Source organism: Aegilops tauschii, chromosome 5 (assembly GCF_002575655.3).
Source record: "Aegilops tauschii subsp. strangulata cultivar AL8/78 chromosome 5, Aet v6.0, whole genome shotgun sequence".
Lineage (NCBI taxonomy): Eukaryota > Viridiplantae > Streptophyta > Magnoliopsida > Poales > Poaceae > Aegilops > Aegilops tauschii.
Window position 1 is genome coordinate 84,062,262 of NC_053039.3, and position 13,899 is coordinate 84,076,160.

Below are 13,899 nucleotides of genomic sequence, written 5' to 3' on the forward strand. Positions count from 1 at the left end.
CTGCTATGCCGCGGAGGCCTCACCGCCCCTACTACTCACACCGCTGGCCAGGCCATCCCTCTACTCACACACCCCCTGTTATTCTGCGGCAACGGCAGCCTCACACCACGACAAACCAGTGAACCCTCATACTCCTCTACGCGTGGGCATCCACTGCCGCATCTTCCCCGGCTCCGCGTCGTCCCCTTCCTAGGCCTCGCCGTCGTCCACCGCCCTGGTGCTCTCGGTGCGGCGTGGTCAATGTGGTCAAGGAAAGGCTTCCATCGGACATGGACTATACATGGAGAGGCTGACAGCTGGGTCCACGGCCGCAGTAAGGAAGTGCCTCCTTATTACGCGCAAAATAATTATTCCTCCACCTGACAGCAGGGACCCACCGGACGGGCCATCGTATTTCGTGAAAAAACATTTCCCCCTGACTGCTGGGACCTACCAGCTACATCTTCGCACGCAAGGAAGTGCGTCCGGGCAAAAAAAAAACGATTCGCCCCCCTGACTGCTGGGACCCACCAGCTACATCTTCACACGAAAGGAAGTGCCTGACAGTCGGGACCCACCTGGTCGAAGCGTATGTAGCGTTGTCATTCTGGTCGCGAATGTGTACGTACATACTGGTTATGTAGAGGCGCGCACGTGTCGTAGTAGAGGCGCGCACGTAGCATGTACACGTACATACAGCGGCCAGGGTGCAAGAAAGTAAATACGGCCACGTACGTACATACGGGCGGGGTCTCGAACGCCTACTCGCGCATACGTACGGCCAGGGCTCGTGTACATGGCTAGGTCGGAACGGAGAAACTGCGTCATCGTCGTGTTCATGGGGAGGCAACGGAATGCGTCGTGTTCATCGGGAGGCAACGGAATGCGTGGGAGCCAACCGGCTTGGATGGAACAGTCGATGGAAACGAGGCCTGGCGTACCACAGAACGGAGGAAACGGCCTTGTGTTCGACCGACCATGTTCGAAACGGGATCCTCTTCATCGGGAGGGGTCTGGCATACCGCAAAACGGAGGAAAAGGACCTCCTACGGTCGAAACGGGGTCCCGTTGATCAGAAGGGGTGTGGCGTAACGGACTTGTGTTGGAGCGCTACAGTCGAAACGGGGGGTCCTGTTCATCAGGAGGGGTGTGGCGTACCGCAAAACGGGACTCCACGGGATACTGTTCATCTCCACCGTCGACCCCCTCCAGCCTCCACGGGCTACTGTTCATTCACCGTCGACCTCCTCCAGCCTCCACCTACGACTGTTCATCCACGGGCTCCTGTTCATCCAGCCTCCACTGCGCGCTACTCCACCGGCTACTATTCAACCAGCCCTCTCCACAGGCTCCTGTTCAACCACCCCTCCACGAGCTACTGTGCATCCAGCCCTCCACCGTCTACTGTCTACTGTTCATCCAGCGCTCCACGGGGTCGTCCTGTTCATCCAGCCCTCCACGGGGTCCTGTTCATCCAGCCCCAACCGGCTCGATCAATCGGGGTCCTGTTCATCCAGAGGCAACACCACGGGGGCCTGTTCATCCACCCCCACCGGGAACTGTTCATCCAAACCCCCCAGCAACACTCACTGTTCATCCATTAGCAGCATCGATCGGCTTCAGTTAGCAGCAGTAGCGAAGGAATCGCTCGATCGGGTTTAGTTAACAGCCATCGATCGATCGCTCGGGTTCTGTAACGCGTAGCCTGCAGTGCAATCGCTCGGGTTCAGTTAGAGCCCAACGCCTCGCTCGGGTTCAGTTAGAGCCCAACGCCTCGCACCCACGCGCATGCGTGTATGAGAGAAACGCGCATCGCTCGGCCCCGACCACCCACCGTAACCGGGAACACCCCGATATTTTCCTCGCCCTCGCTTCTACCATGGTTTTTTCCGTCATGGACGGCCCAAAGAATGTCATGCAGCTATGTCTCCGGCCCGCCCAGGACGAAAAGCCCATTTTCTGTCATGATTTTTTTTCATAGAAGTAGGAGCCCACCACATCTATGATGATACCGGGTTTTGTCACAATTATCGTCATAGAAGTGTCATAAGTATGACAGGAAAAAAATTGTTCGGCCCAAAATGTCACGGATGTGTCTTTTTTGTAGTGTGGGAGAGGCGAAATTGTAGCTTCTAAATCTCGCTTAATTGAATCTCCTGCTCCAAGTAGAATTTCCAGGCGTTCCGTATAAGAACCTCTTCAAACAGGGCTTATTGCTATTGATTCGATGATCCCTATAGGGCGCGGTCAGCGAGAGTTCATTATTGGGGATAGACAGACTAGCGAAACAGCAGTAGCCGCAGATACAATTCTCAAGAAAAAAGGGCAAGGTGTAATATGTGTTTATGTAGCTATCGGTCAAAGAGCATCCTCCGTAGCTCAAGTAGTAACTACTTTCCATGAGGAAGGGGCCATGGAATACACTATTGTAGTAGCTGAAATGGCGGATTCACCTGCTACATTACAATACCTCGCTCCTTATACAGGAGCAGCCCTGGCTGAGTATTTTATGTACCACGAACGACATACTTTAATAATTTATGATGATCTCTCCAAACAGGCACAAGCTTATCGCCAAATGTCCCTTCTATTAAGAAGACCTCCCGGCCGTGAGCCTTATCCAGGGGATGTTTTTTATTTGCATTCACGCCTTTTAGAAAGAGCCGCTAAATTAAATTCTCTTTTAGGCGAAGGAAGTATGACCGCTTTACCAATAGTTGAGACTCAATCTGGAGACGTTTCCGCCTATATTCCTACCAATGTAATCTCCATTACAGATGGACGAACATTCTTATCTGCGGATCTATTCAATGCCGGAATTTGACCCGCTATTAATGTGGGTATTTCTGTTTCCAGAGTAGGATCTGCGGCTCAAATTAAAGCCATGAAACAAGTAGCTGGCAAATACAAATTGGAACTAGCTCAATTCGCAGAGTGACAAGCCTTTCCACAATTCACCTCTGCTCTCGATAAAACAAGTCAGAATCAATTGGCAAGGGGTCGACGATTAAGGGAATTGCTTAAACAATCCCAGGCAAATCCTCTCCCAGTGGAAGAGCAGATAGCTACTATTTATACTGGAACAAGAGGATATCTTGATTCGTTAGAAATTGAACAGGTAAAGAAATAGTTCAATCACCCCAGAATCGTCGAAATCCCCTCGAAATGGAGAGCGGCGCAAGTCTCACACTCTTTCTCTCACTCTCTATCCTCTGTCTTTCATATTTTCCCCTCGTAGCTGATGCAGTGAAATATTATTATGTAAGGGAGCTGATCCACAGGATTCAATGGTGAATTCTGATTTCCCCACAGACTGAACCAAAGGAGAAGAATAGAATAATTCACTGGTGTAGGCGGAGCAGCAAACCTTCGTAGAAAAGGGAGAGGGTATACCTAGAAATTATGAAATCAACCAGCACTGCCTTGCTAATTGAATAAAGGAAGATGACGACTACTTTCTAAATAGAAAAATGAGTGTCCCGAACAATGGGAGAATGGAGCTTCCCGTCTATGAACTAATCGCTAGACTATATCGTATCAAGCTCAAAGGTTTGTGCAACTTATCTATCAAGCCACACTTCTTTACTTCGAGATAGCGCATTCCACACTTCTTTACTTCGCTATGAAGTAGGATCCCAGCCCACAATACAGTCAGTAGTTTACTTAACTGATATAAAGAGTTTCCCCTGCCTGTCCCTACTATCAATTGATAATACATAAATGATACGGGGCTAGTGTTGGGTAGCCGGGCCCACTAGAATTCAAGTGCTTCTTATCGATTCAATACGCCCTTAACGGATCCCCATGCTTTATCTCCATTGGGTGGAGCAACACTACAAGAAATATGTCAACTTGTGACCTTCTGTCAGTGACCCTGGAAGAATTGGTCATAAATCTACGACCATTTGAGACCAATTGGTCAAAAGCTGTTCGGGGGGCTCCAAACCCTAAACTATAACGACCATTTTGGTCAGAAAGGTCGTAATTTCCTTACACGGTCATAAAGCAGACAACACTGGTCCGCTGCCTTATTTCTAGCTGATCACGACTAATATAGATGGTCATAACCTTGTAAATTGTGGTGGATTGCTATGACTAGGCGCCACCTCATCAGTTTTGCCTATGTGTCATGTCCATGTGTCAATTTTTGCCCTTGGTTGTGAAGCAACCTATATTTCTGTCATTCCCAAAATTCCCAAAAAAATCGTGCATTCTTTACTATCCAAATCATTGCCTCATGACAATATTCAACTCCATTTGCCTGGTAAATCTTCCTCGACAAATTTCCAAAGTTTTTGTTCAGCTCGAACTGTTGTAAAGGAAGTACTAGCTAGGCATATCCTAATGAGCTGAATTTTTGCCACACCTTCTATATTCCCAAATCATAGCTCCCCACAAAATTTTAGCCACATCTAACAATACATGTGAGCTCACCATCCAATCTTTGTTTCTGGTGATATTTTCAGTTTTTGAAGCAACTATATTTTATGTTAATTTATAATTGCTGAAAATTTACCACGACATGACCCTGCCCATAGAACCTCCCTCCACCAAATTTTAGATCATTTTTTCTAGCCAATTTTCCTCAGCATTTTTTCCAATTTTCTATTCAATGGAGAGCATTGTGAAGGAAGTACCATTTTATTTATCCAAATGGTATGAAATTTTTAAAGTGCCTTCATATGCCCAAATTGTCATCCTCCTCCAAATTTCAGATCAATCCATTCATTCATTTGAGTCTAGCTTCAACATTCATATTTCTGTCGAGTGTGGTACGTTGCAAAGCAAGTGACACCTAAGCTCCTCCATTTGAGCTGCAAATTTTCCAAGATAGTGTCCTTAGTAGATGATCATCCTCAGCCAAAACTCAGGCCCATTGGCCATGTGCATTTTCCCCACCACTAATCAAACACTTGGGTGCTAATTCATGTTTGAGCTCAGTTCAGTCTCCTCGTGAGATTCTTCTATTGCCTTCTTCTTCCTGACACCTATCGAGGGAGTTCCCAACCCACTAGACATGCCTAGGCCGCCCGGAACGTGTGGCAACACCACGGTCAAGCGGTGACCATGCGGCGGACATGCGAGTTTACGCACTCTGGAGTTGTGGCCCTCGGCCACCATCCAAACCTCAACGTATCGCCACTAAACCATGTATTTCTGATTAAATAGATACTTATTTACCTATAAATTATTTTTGGAAAAAATAAAGAGCAAACTATGAGGCAGTTGCAGTTCAAATTTGACCCGCTTCCAACTGAATAACCAAAAATTTGTCTTTTTTCACCAGAGGTGTATAAATACTTTTGATGACCAACCATTTTGTCAATTGTACATTAAATATGGCCTAATATATTATAAAAATGACCTGGTCCCATTTTGCAACAAATATATGGTAGGTCCTTCACACAAAAAACTCATTTTGGGCACTAGAAAAATAAAAAATGATTTTTTTGTCCAAAAAAATGAAAACTTCCTTAGGCAAGATTGTTTGTCATCCCAAGATGCACCCTTGTGCAAAAGATGAGATCATTTGAAGAAACTATGCCATGAATGTGGCCATAAGATTGATCATTTGGCTTGAAAGCCATTAATCTTCACACATGATAGCTCATTTCTGAGAATATTTTTTAAAAATAATTCCCGTATTACAAGTTTATTATTTTTTCTGGTAACTTGGTCACATATAATGACACAATGCAAAGGTTTTCCAATTTTTGAATTTTTTTGAATTTTTTATGCACGTTTCAAAATGCGGTCAAAACGGCGGGAATGATCGTTCCTAGCTAGTGGTTGAATCTTGGAATTTTTTTTTGTGTTTCTCTGATTAAATAGATACTTATGTACCTAGAAATTATTTTTGGAAAAAATAAAGAGCAAACTATGAGGCAGCTACAGTTCAAATTTGACCCGCTTCCAACTTAATCGGCGGAAATTTGTCTTTTTCACCAAAGGTGGATCAAAACTTTTGAAACCCAACCATTTGGTCAATTGTGCATTAAATATGTCCTAATTTTTTATAAAATTGATTTGGTACAATTTTGCAACAAATATATGGTAGGTCATTCACAAAGAAAACTCATTTTGGGCACTCGAAAAATGGAAAATTGATTTTTCATCCAAAGAAAATGAAAACTCCCTTAGGCAACATTGTTTGCCATTCTAGGATGCACCCTTGTGAACAATATGAGATCATTTGAACAAACTATGCCATGAATGTGGTCATAAGATTGATCATTTGGCTTGAAAGACATTAATCTTCACACATGATAGCTCATTTCTGAGAACACTTTTTTAAACGAATTGCCGCATTATAAGTTTATTATTTTTCCTGGTAACTTGGTCACATGTAATGACACAATGCGAAGGTTTTCCAATTTTTTTTATTTTTTTTTGAATTTTTTATGCCCGTTTCAAAATGTGGTCAAAATGGCGGGAATGTCCGTTCCTAGCTAGTGGTTCAATCTTGGATTTTTTTGGTGTTTCTCTGATTAAATAGATACTTATGTACCTAGAAATGAATTTTAGAAAAAAAATAAAGAGCAAACTATTAGGCAGCTGTAGTTTAAATTTGACCCGCTTCCTACTGAATCGGCAGAAATTTGTCTTTTTCTCCAGAGGTGGATCAATACTTTTGACACCCAACCATTTGGTTAATTGTGCATTAAACATGGCCTAATATTTTATAAAATTTATTTGATCCAATTTTGCAAGAAATATATGGTAGGTCCTTCACAAAAAAACTCATTTTGGGCACTCGAAAAATGGAAAATGAATTTTTCGTGAAAAGAAAATGAAAACTCCCTTAGGCAACATTGTTTGGAATTCCAAGACGCACCCTCGTGCACAATATGAGATCATTTGAACAAACTATGCCATGAATGTGGCCATAAGATTGATCATTTGACTTGAAAGCCATGAATCTTCACGCATGATAGCTCATTTTTGAAAACACTTTTTTAAAATAATTGTTGTATTGCAAGTTTATTATTTTTCCTGTCAACTTGGTCATATATAATGACACAATGCGAAGGTTTTCCAATTTTTTGATTTTTTGAATATTTTATGCCTGTTTCAAAATGCGGTCAAAACGGCGGGCATGACCGTTTGTAGCTAGTGGTTGAATCTTGGAATTTTTTTGGTGTTTCTCTGATTAAATATATACTTATGTACCTAAAAATAATTTTTGGAAAATATAAAGAGCAAACTATGAGGCAGCTGCAGTTCAAATTTGACCCGCTTCCTACTGAATTGGCGGAAATTTGTCTTTTTCACGAAAGGTGGATCAAAACTTGTGACACCCAACCATTTGATCAATTGTGCATTAAATATGACCTAATAGTTTATAAAAATAATTTGGTACAATTTTGCAACAAATAAATGGTAGGTCCTTCACAAAAAACTCGTTTTGGGCACTCGAAAAATGGAAAATGATATTTCCGTGTAAAGAAAATGAAAACTTTGTTAAGAAACATTGTTTGCCATTCCAAGATGCTCCCTTGTGCACAATATGAGATCATTTGAACAAATTATGCCATGAATGTTGCCATAACATTGGCCATTTGCAGGCTCTTCTCCACATTGAACATCTTCCCCCCTTTGGGAGGGGGGGGGGGGGTCATGAGCATCCGATCGTTTCGTCGTCGAAAGCGGCGGCGGGTATAATAAATGATTGTGATTTTCTAATCCATCAATAAACGGTTAGATGCTTCTTATTTTTCTAAGATTTTCTAGCTTAATTGTAAATGGTTGTGATCTTGACATTTTAGTTAATTGTAAATAAGTTGTGGACTAATATTTTCCAAAAATGATGTGGTCCATTTGATAAGACATATTTGTAGTTTTTTTTCCTTAAAAAGTAGAATATTTGGGTCCAAATTTTAAAGATTCCAGTGCGAGACAACCGACCAATGAGAATCAAGGAACCACTATCATGCGGATCACCCAGTCGGAAGCGATCTGAGCCATCCATCAAACACCCATCAACGGTGGAGCTTCTCCCGAGAAACCCAAACCCTAACCCACCCACTCACCCACTCATCCTCTCCCATTCCCCAGATCCAATCGAGGCACCCCGCCGCCCCCGCCTTCCTTTCCCTCGCTCGTCTCATCTCCCTCCCGCGATTCCCACTGCCGTCACCCCCACCCACCACCGCCGACCTCGTCTCCGCCATGCACCCCTCGCCTTCCTCTGCGGCTCCAAGGCTCGGCGCTCGGCGAGGGGGAAGCGGTGAGGCCGAGGTGGAGGACGGGGATGGGGTGCATGTTCGACTACTTCCGTGCGGCTGCGCCCAGCTCGCCTCGGATCTAGGCTCGACGGAGCGGAGATGAATATCACGATGCTCGTCGTGTTGAGGCCGTCGGCCGGAGGCGCCGGGGGATCCTCCTCCAGCGGCGGGTAGGGCTCCGAGGCGCTCGTGCTGGCCAACGCCACGGACGTCAGCCACTTCGGCTTCTTCCGGCGCGGCGCCGCACGCGAGTTCATCGTCTTCGTCGCCCGCACCGTCGCCCAGCGCACCCAGCCAGGCCAGCGCTAGTCCGTCCAGCACGAAGGTAACCACCCATCTCAGATCTGCTTGCCGCTACCTGGTTTAGTTTACTTTGTGATACTAGAGCAAGGGCGACATGGGTGATTATGGCGATCTCTGCAAAGTAGCTTGTAGCCCTATCTGGTAGTTCATGTGATGCGCTGTAGGATTCGCAGTTGCAAAGTGATCTTGTTGCTGAAGTAGCGCTGTAGGCTTGTGCTTCTGTCCATAATGATTCCCTCTGTTCGAGGGTGTCCCGGCTGCAGAGGTGGTAAGTGGGGTGCCTCCCTCTGTTCACAGTTCACATAGTACTACTTTGGGTTGCATTCAGATGGTTTATTTGTTCGATTAACTTCAGTGTTTCAGGTTTTAAGTGTCCTATGTGTCTGTCTCCAAATTATTTTGTTGCATATACCATGTTCACATAGTTTTATTATCTGAACTTTTTGGACGAATCATAGAAGAATTTTGAAATCCCTATTACAACAAATACTGAAATATTAGTACTGCTCCTAGATGTTTCTCGAAAATTAATGATATTCGTTTGACTTTTACTAGGCTATACAGCCAAGTATATGCACACTATGGCAATATGCAGCCTTGAGATAAACATAAATATTTTCCAAGGGTGTATTAACATGTGCCGCTAACTTCAAATTAAAAGGATTTGGGTGGATCATTTAAAATGCATAACACTTTTCAACTGCAGTGATTAATCTGCACTTATGGTGCCGTTACCTCTTTTGTTATTTCTGATACTCTTCTTGTCTGTAGGACAATGGAAGTCCTTTGTTCGGAGAGAGAAACCAAGTTGAAGTGAGTGGAAAATACTTCGGTGCATCCTGGAGTCCAGCTACTGTTCTTAAAGTGATTGGTGCTTCACATTTTCTAGTACAGTACATGCATACTGAAAATGATGGGTACACGGAGTTTTTTGAAACAGAAACTTGTTCATGGCCCTACTTGTGTCGGACAGCAAGTGCCAAACTTGAAACAGAAACTTGTAGTAGCGGGCCTGGAGCTTAGTTCTTCAAGCATAACCTTTTAAAGCAGAAATCAATGCACCTCATTGTTATATTTTTTTGTTTGCCCTACAGCTTTAAGCACTGTTGGTACAATGTGAACTGGACTTCTTGGGGTGACTGGATTTTGGGCAAACTTTGTTGCTGATATTGGCCAAACTTTATGATACAGAGTTTTGGTAAATAAGCTATTTTCTGAAGAATTTTGTTGTGGATAATATATGTATCTGTAGTATGTGTGAAATGTTGCAAGCTTCGCATGTCATTGAGATTCTGGAAGATGATTTGGTTCACTTCACCCAGTGATTTCTTTGTCATAAACTGAGCATATGCGGTTTCTTCAGGAACCCTCCTTATTGAAGTGTGCATCCATTCCATTGAGATGGCTATTCCAAGCAGCAAAGTTTTGTTAATGACAGTTCGTGTGCTTGCCCACTAACAATTTTGCATTTCTGCCCAATAACAGGTTCCACTTCTTGGTGGAGCGATGTGCATGTGCACCTGGCATTTCTTCTACAACTCAGTCTCTCGAGGTAACATATTGACCTGAAGGCAAAGCTACACCACAGGACTGAACCATACCGTACGCCGGGCGTGGTCGTGCTACTAACCGCCAGGCCACCGACGCTGGCGCCGGTGCCGACCCCGACCAGAGATCCGTCGCCGCCCAGGACCCCAAGCTACTGGACGACTTCGCAGACACCGAAGCCAACACCAAAGTTTAATTACCACCTCCAAATCAAATCCTGGGGCTTCATTCATGGCTGTCTAGTACTGCTAGTTAATCCTGGGGCTTCATTAATCCTGGGGCTTCATTAATCCTGGGGCTTATTTACCATCAGTTAGTACACTATCCAGTACTGCTAGTTCTCATCTCACTTGTTGTGCTTCTTGGACTGGGAGCACTCTTTGTTATCCAAGATCTAACATGAAAGGTAAAATGGGTACATCGCTTGTCTTGTTGTATTTGCAAGTTTGAAACTGGATTAGCATCTTGGAGTATTGTTGTACTCCAACAGACTAAACAGTACGTACTCCAGTGCTGATAGTTAGAGTAGCATCTTGGAGTAGGGTAGTCCACATTTGTCTAAATTAGACCGGATTATTCAGATTAGTCCACATTTTATATTATTCTTGGAGTACTGTACTGTAGCAGCAGCATGAGTAAACTGAATACTCCTTCATATGTTTCGTTCCTCCTTATTCTTCCTCAGATTGTGAAAATGGATTCATTCCTTCTTACGCACTGCACTGTACTGTAATATTGGTTGCTTTTGATGAGTGCCAGAGAGCAATAATAGATCATTTTTCGAATTAATACTCCAAAATTTATCTGTATTGGAGGAGTGATTGTTTCCAAATCAATACTACTGGGCATCATTCATGGCTGTCTAGTAGTCGACATACTTCTGGTTCCATTTAGTATATGCAGGTAGCAGCAGCTTAAGTGTAATGGACCTGTTGTTACTCTATGCCTACGTTGTTAGAGTTTGCATCATCTCCTTGTTGTTTATAGCATAATTGCCTTCACTATTCTTGCTCTGAACCTTTGATCATGATACTGACTGTATTTGTCTTGATGGAATTACAGGCAACATGGTGACTCTAGTGTAGGCAACACTGGCCATCCTCTTCGAGGCTGTGTGTTTAGGTGATTCCTCGGGTAGCCATGACAGTACACTGGCTGATTAGTGCCCAGTGGCATGTTTCTAATATTTACAGGGATTTCCTTTATAGGAATAATGCTCATGGTATATTTATATGTCCTCCAGCTTATGCTCTTTTTCGATTTGTGTGGAATATGGTGTTTTGGCAGCTGGGATATTAGATTGCACTTCAGTATGTGATTTACTCATGTTGGTACTACTTGTGAAGTGATTATCTTTATGTCCTTGCTACCAGTAGGATCGTCAATACATGATTGCTCTGTAACTTATCTTTTTCGCAACCGTTTCCTTGGTCCTTCATATCTAACTATGTAATGTAGAAGCTCTACTTTATCCTAATAGCTTCCTGTAGCATTGTGCTACTGTCTGTGTGATGGTAAACAATATGCTCTTAATCTGTTGCTATATTCTCAAGTGTTGTTTACCATTTACATTTGCTATATTCACAAATAGTAGTAGTGTCTGGTCCAGATAAGCAAACAAGGGATGATTTATGCAGTTGTTGATCTGAATTTTTTGTTTCTGGGTGGTGTAGGACGAGCTGCAGCGGGACAACTTGGAGAGGAAGTACTTCGAGGACAAGATCAAGGAGAACCAAGAGAAGATCACCGGTTACCTCATACTTCTCGGCATGCCTAGCAACTTTGGCAGATCCCTCTTTGGCTTCGACCAAGTTACTTTTGTCACTAGCCAGCAGCATTTACAGGTACAGTTGTGTCCTGCTCTCTTACCCACCGTTTAGATTTTTTTTTGGAGTGTGCATGGTGGCATCCTGAGCTCGCACTGTAAAATATGCTTTGCCTTGTTCCTGAGCTGGCACTGTAAATTTTGCTTTGTCTTGTTGATAATGTCATGTCTTATGCAATTAGATTACATTTCTGTCTGTTATGGTAATATAAAAAATATTGGTGCTGTCGTAATTTTCATAGTGTGTGCCTTTCATTTCTTTATTTTGATTGTTTCCCTTGTATTCTATATGCTTCTAATGGCTGATCCTTCCAATGCCAGGTGTTGTCAGTTCTGGAAGATGGAAGAGGAAGAAAAATAATTTTTGTTGAACTAAATTTTCTGTATTCTGTTTTGTTGTACGTATGATTTGATAGTTTTGTATAGGAACAAGTGATACTATTTTGTAGGGCTTTATGGCCTGTGTACTATTTTGTAGGGCTTTATGGCCTGTGATGTAAACATATTTAGTGCTGAATTATGAATTTTTTGAAAAAATTATTAGAAAGGAGAATCATTTGTATGAATCGCCAAATATATGTGAGTGGGTTGAAAAGAGTATTGGACCGACTCCAAGATTGAATTATTATTTGATGGTATAAAAAGGCTGAATATAAACCAGAATTGGGCTGCACAAAATAGTACCTATATGCTTGAAGGGCCAAATGTGCATAAAAATTAACGGGCTAAACAGTTGGGCTTGGCCCATGTTGCTGACCAAACTTGATAGAAAAAAAACAAAGGGGCATTTAATGGGCTGAAATGTAAATCTAGGCCCATGTAGCTAGCGAAAATTAACAGGAAAAATATATATTAAAAAGGCTGAATTAATGGGCTCGGGCCATGTAAAACACTAAACTGGACCGGGCTGAATTTTATCAACGACCTTTTTAATTGGTCGCAATTTTGCCACATCAGATTGCCACGTTGGATCCGATGTGGCCTGGGCAGACATCCAGTGACCAAAACAAAAGGTCATGGGTTCAACGACCTTTTGTTTTGGTCGTTGCCTTCCACGACCTTCTCACAGAGAAGGTCGTGAATTTCAGTTTACGACTGTCAGCTTTTGACCATCTGTTTTTGGTCACAAAAAGGTCGCAAATGAAAAACAATGACCTTTTAGTGACCAATAGTGATGGTCACAAGTTGACATATTTCTTGTAGTGCAAGACCCTTGTCCTATCTTTTCTTTACAAAGCAATAGAAATGATGGTTGCCCCTTGCTGCACTGACCAATGATATCTCAAAAGAGAGAAAGACTTCTATAACTTGCCAATGATATCTAGTGGGCACTACGAACTCCAGGCATACTGTACTTGACCACCCTACTTTGCTTTGTCCCTATTAGGCGAAATCAATACTTACTTTCAATTGGTAGAGAGGAAGAAAAGAACTTACACTAGTAATAGGTTGACGACTTCTCTTAATAGAACTTACACTAGTAATAGGTTGATGACTTCTCTGACTTAATAGTTGGCCGACTTCTCTTCATGGATGACCGTTCTATATAGTTAGGCGCAGCATCGCGTTTAACCACCTATCCCTATTCCCTCAATCGATACCGTCCAACTATCCCTTTATTGGGACAGCAGCATACTTCTCGTTAGGGACTATCCCTTTATTGGGTCCATCCCATCTATCGACAGGTCCTGATACCGGATCTGGGAAACAAGCAATACTCGCCACAATTCCTTAATGACAAACAGACCTATCTTCTCTTGAAAGACTGTCCTTTCCTCGCTTGTTATTGTGATATCAACGAAAGAAAGCTGGATACTGACTTCTTCCCAAGAGCTCTATCAACCTTGAATTCCTTAGCCATACGACTCTTCATTAGTTTCCTAATGCTGGTGGCCCTAGCTAGTGGTGAGACGGGGCATATACTATTCTCGGTCTTACAATGAAGAGGTTGCCTAGTTTGAACCGAACATTGTACTTGATCTCTCGTCCTATCACAAACAAGTCTCTTCCCCCGACCTA

The 13,899-nt window shown here is 43.1% G+C and overlaps 1 long non-coding RNA gene across 6 annotated transcripts; it reads left to right on the forward strand.

Annotated features, from left to right (window-relative positions):
- The first annotated feature begins 8,011 nt into the window (after positions 1-8,011).
- Positions 8,012-12,524, forward strand: LOC109757727 (uncharacterized). 6 transcript variants are annotated; one of them, XR_012184187.1, is made up of 7 exons: positions 8,043-8,529; positions 9,279-9,371; positions 9,602-9,705; positions 9,993-10,461; positions 11,118-11,277; positions 11,729-11,899; positions 12,202-12,524. It is a non-coding gene; the product is annotated as an uncharacterized lncRNA (long non-coding RNA). The 6 variants fall into 6 exon arrangements; XR_012184186.1 differs by having other exon boundaries at positions 8,012-8,529; positions 9,279-9,705; XR_012184190.1 differs by lacking the exon at positions 9,602-9,705 and having other exon boundaries at positions 8,016-8,529; positions 9,279-9,320.
- The last annotated feature ends 1,375 nt before the right edge of the window (positions 12,525-13,899 follow it).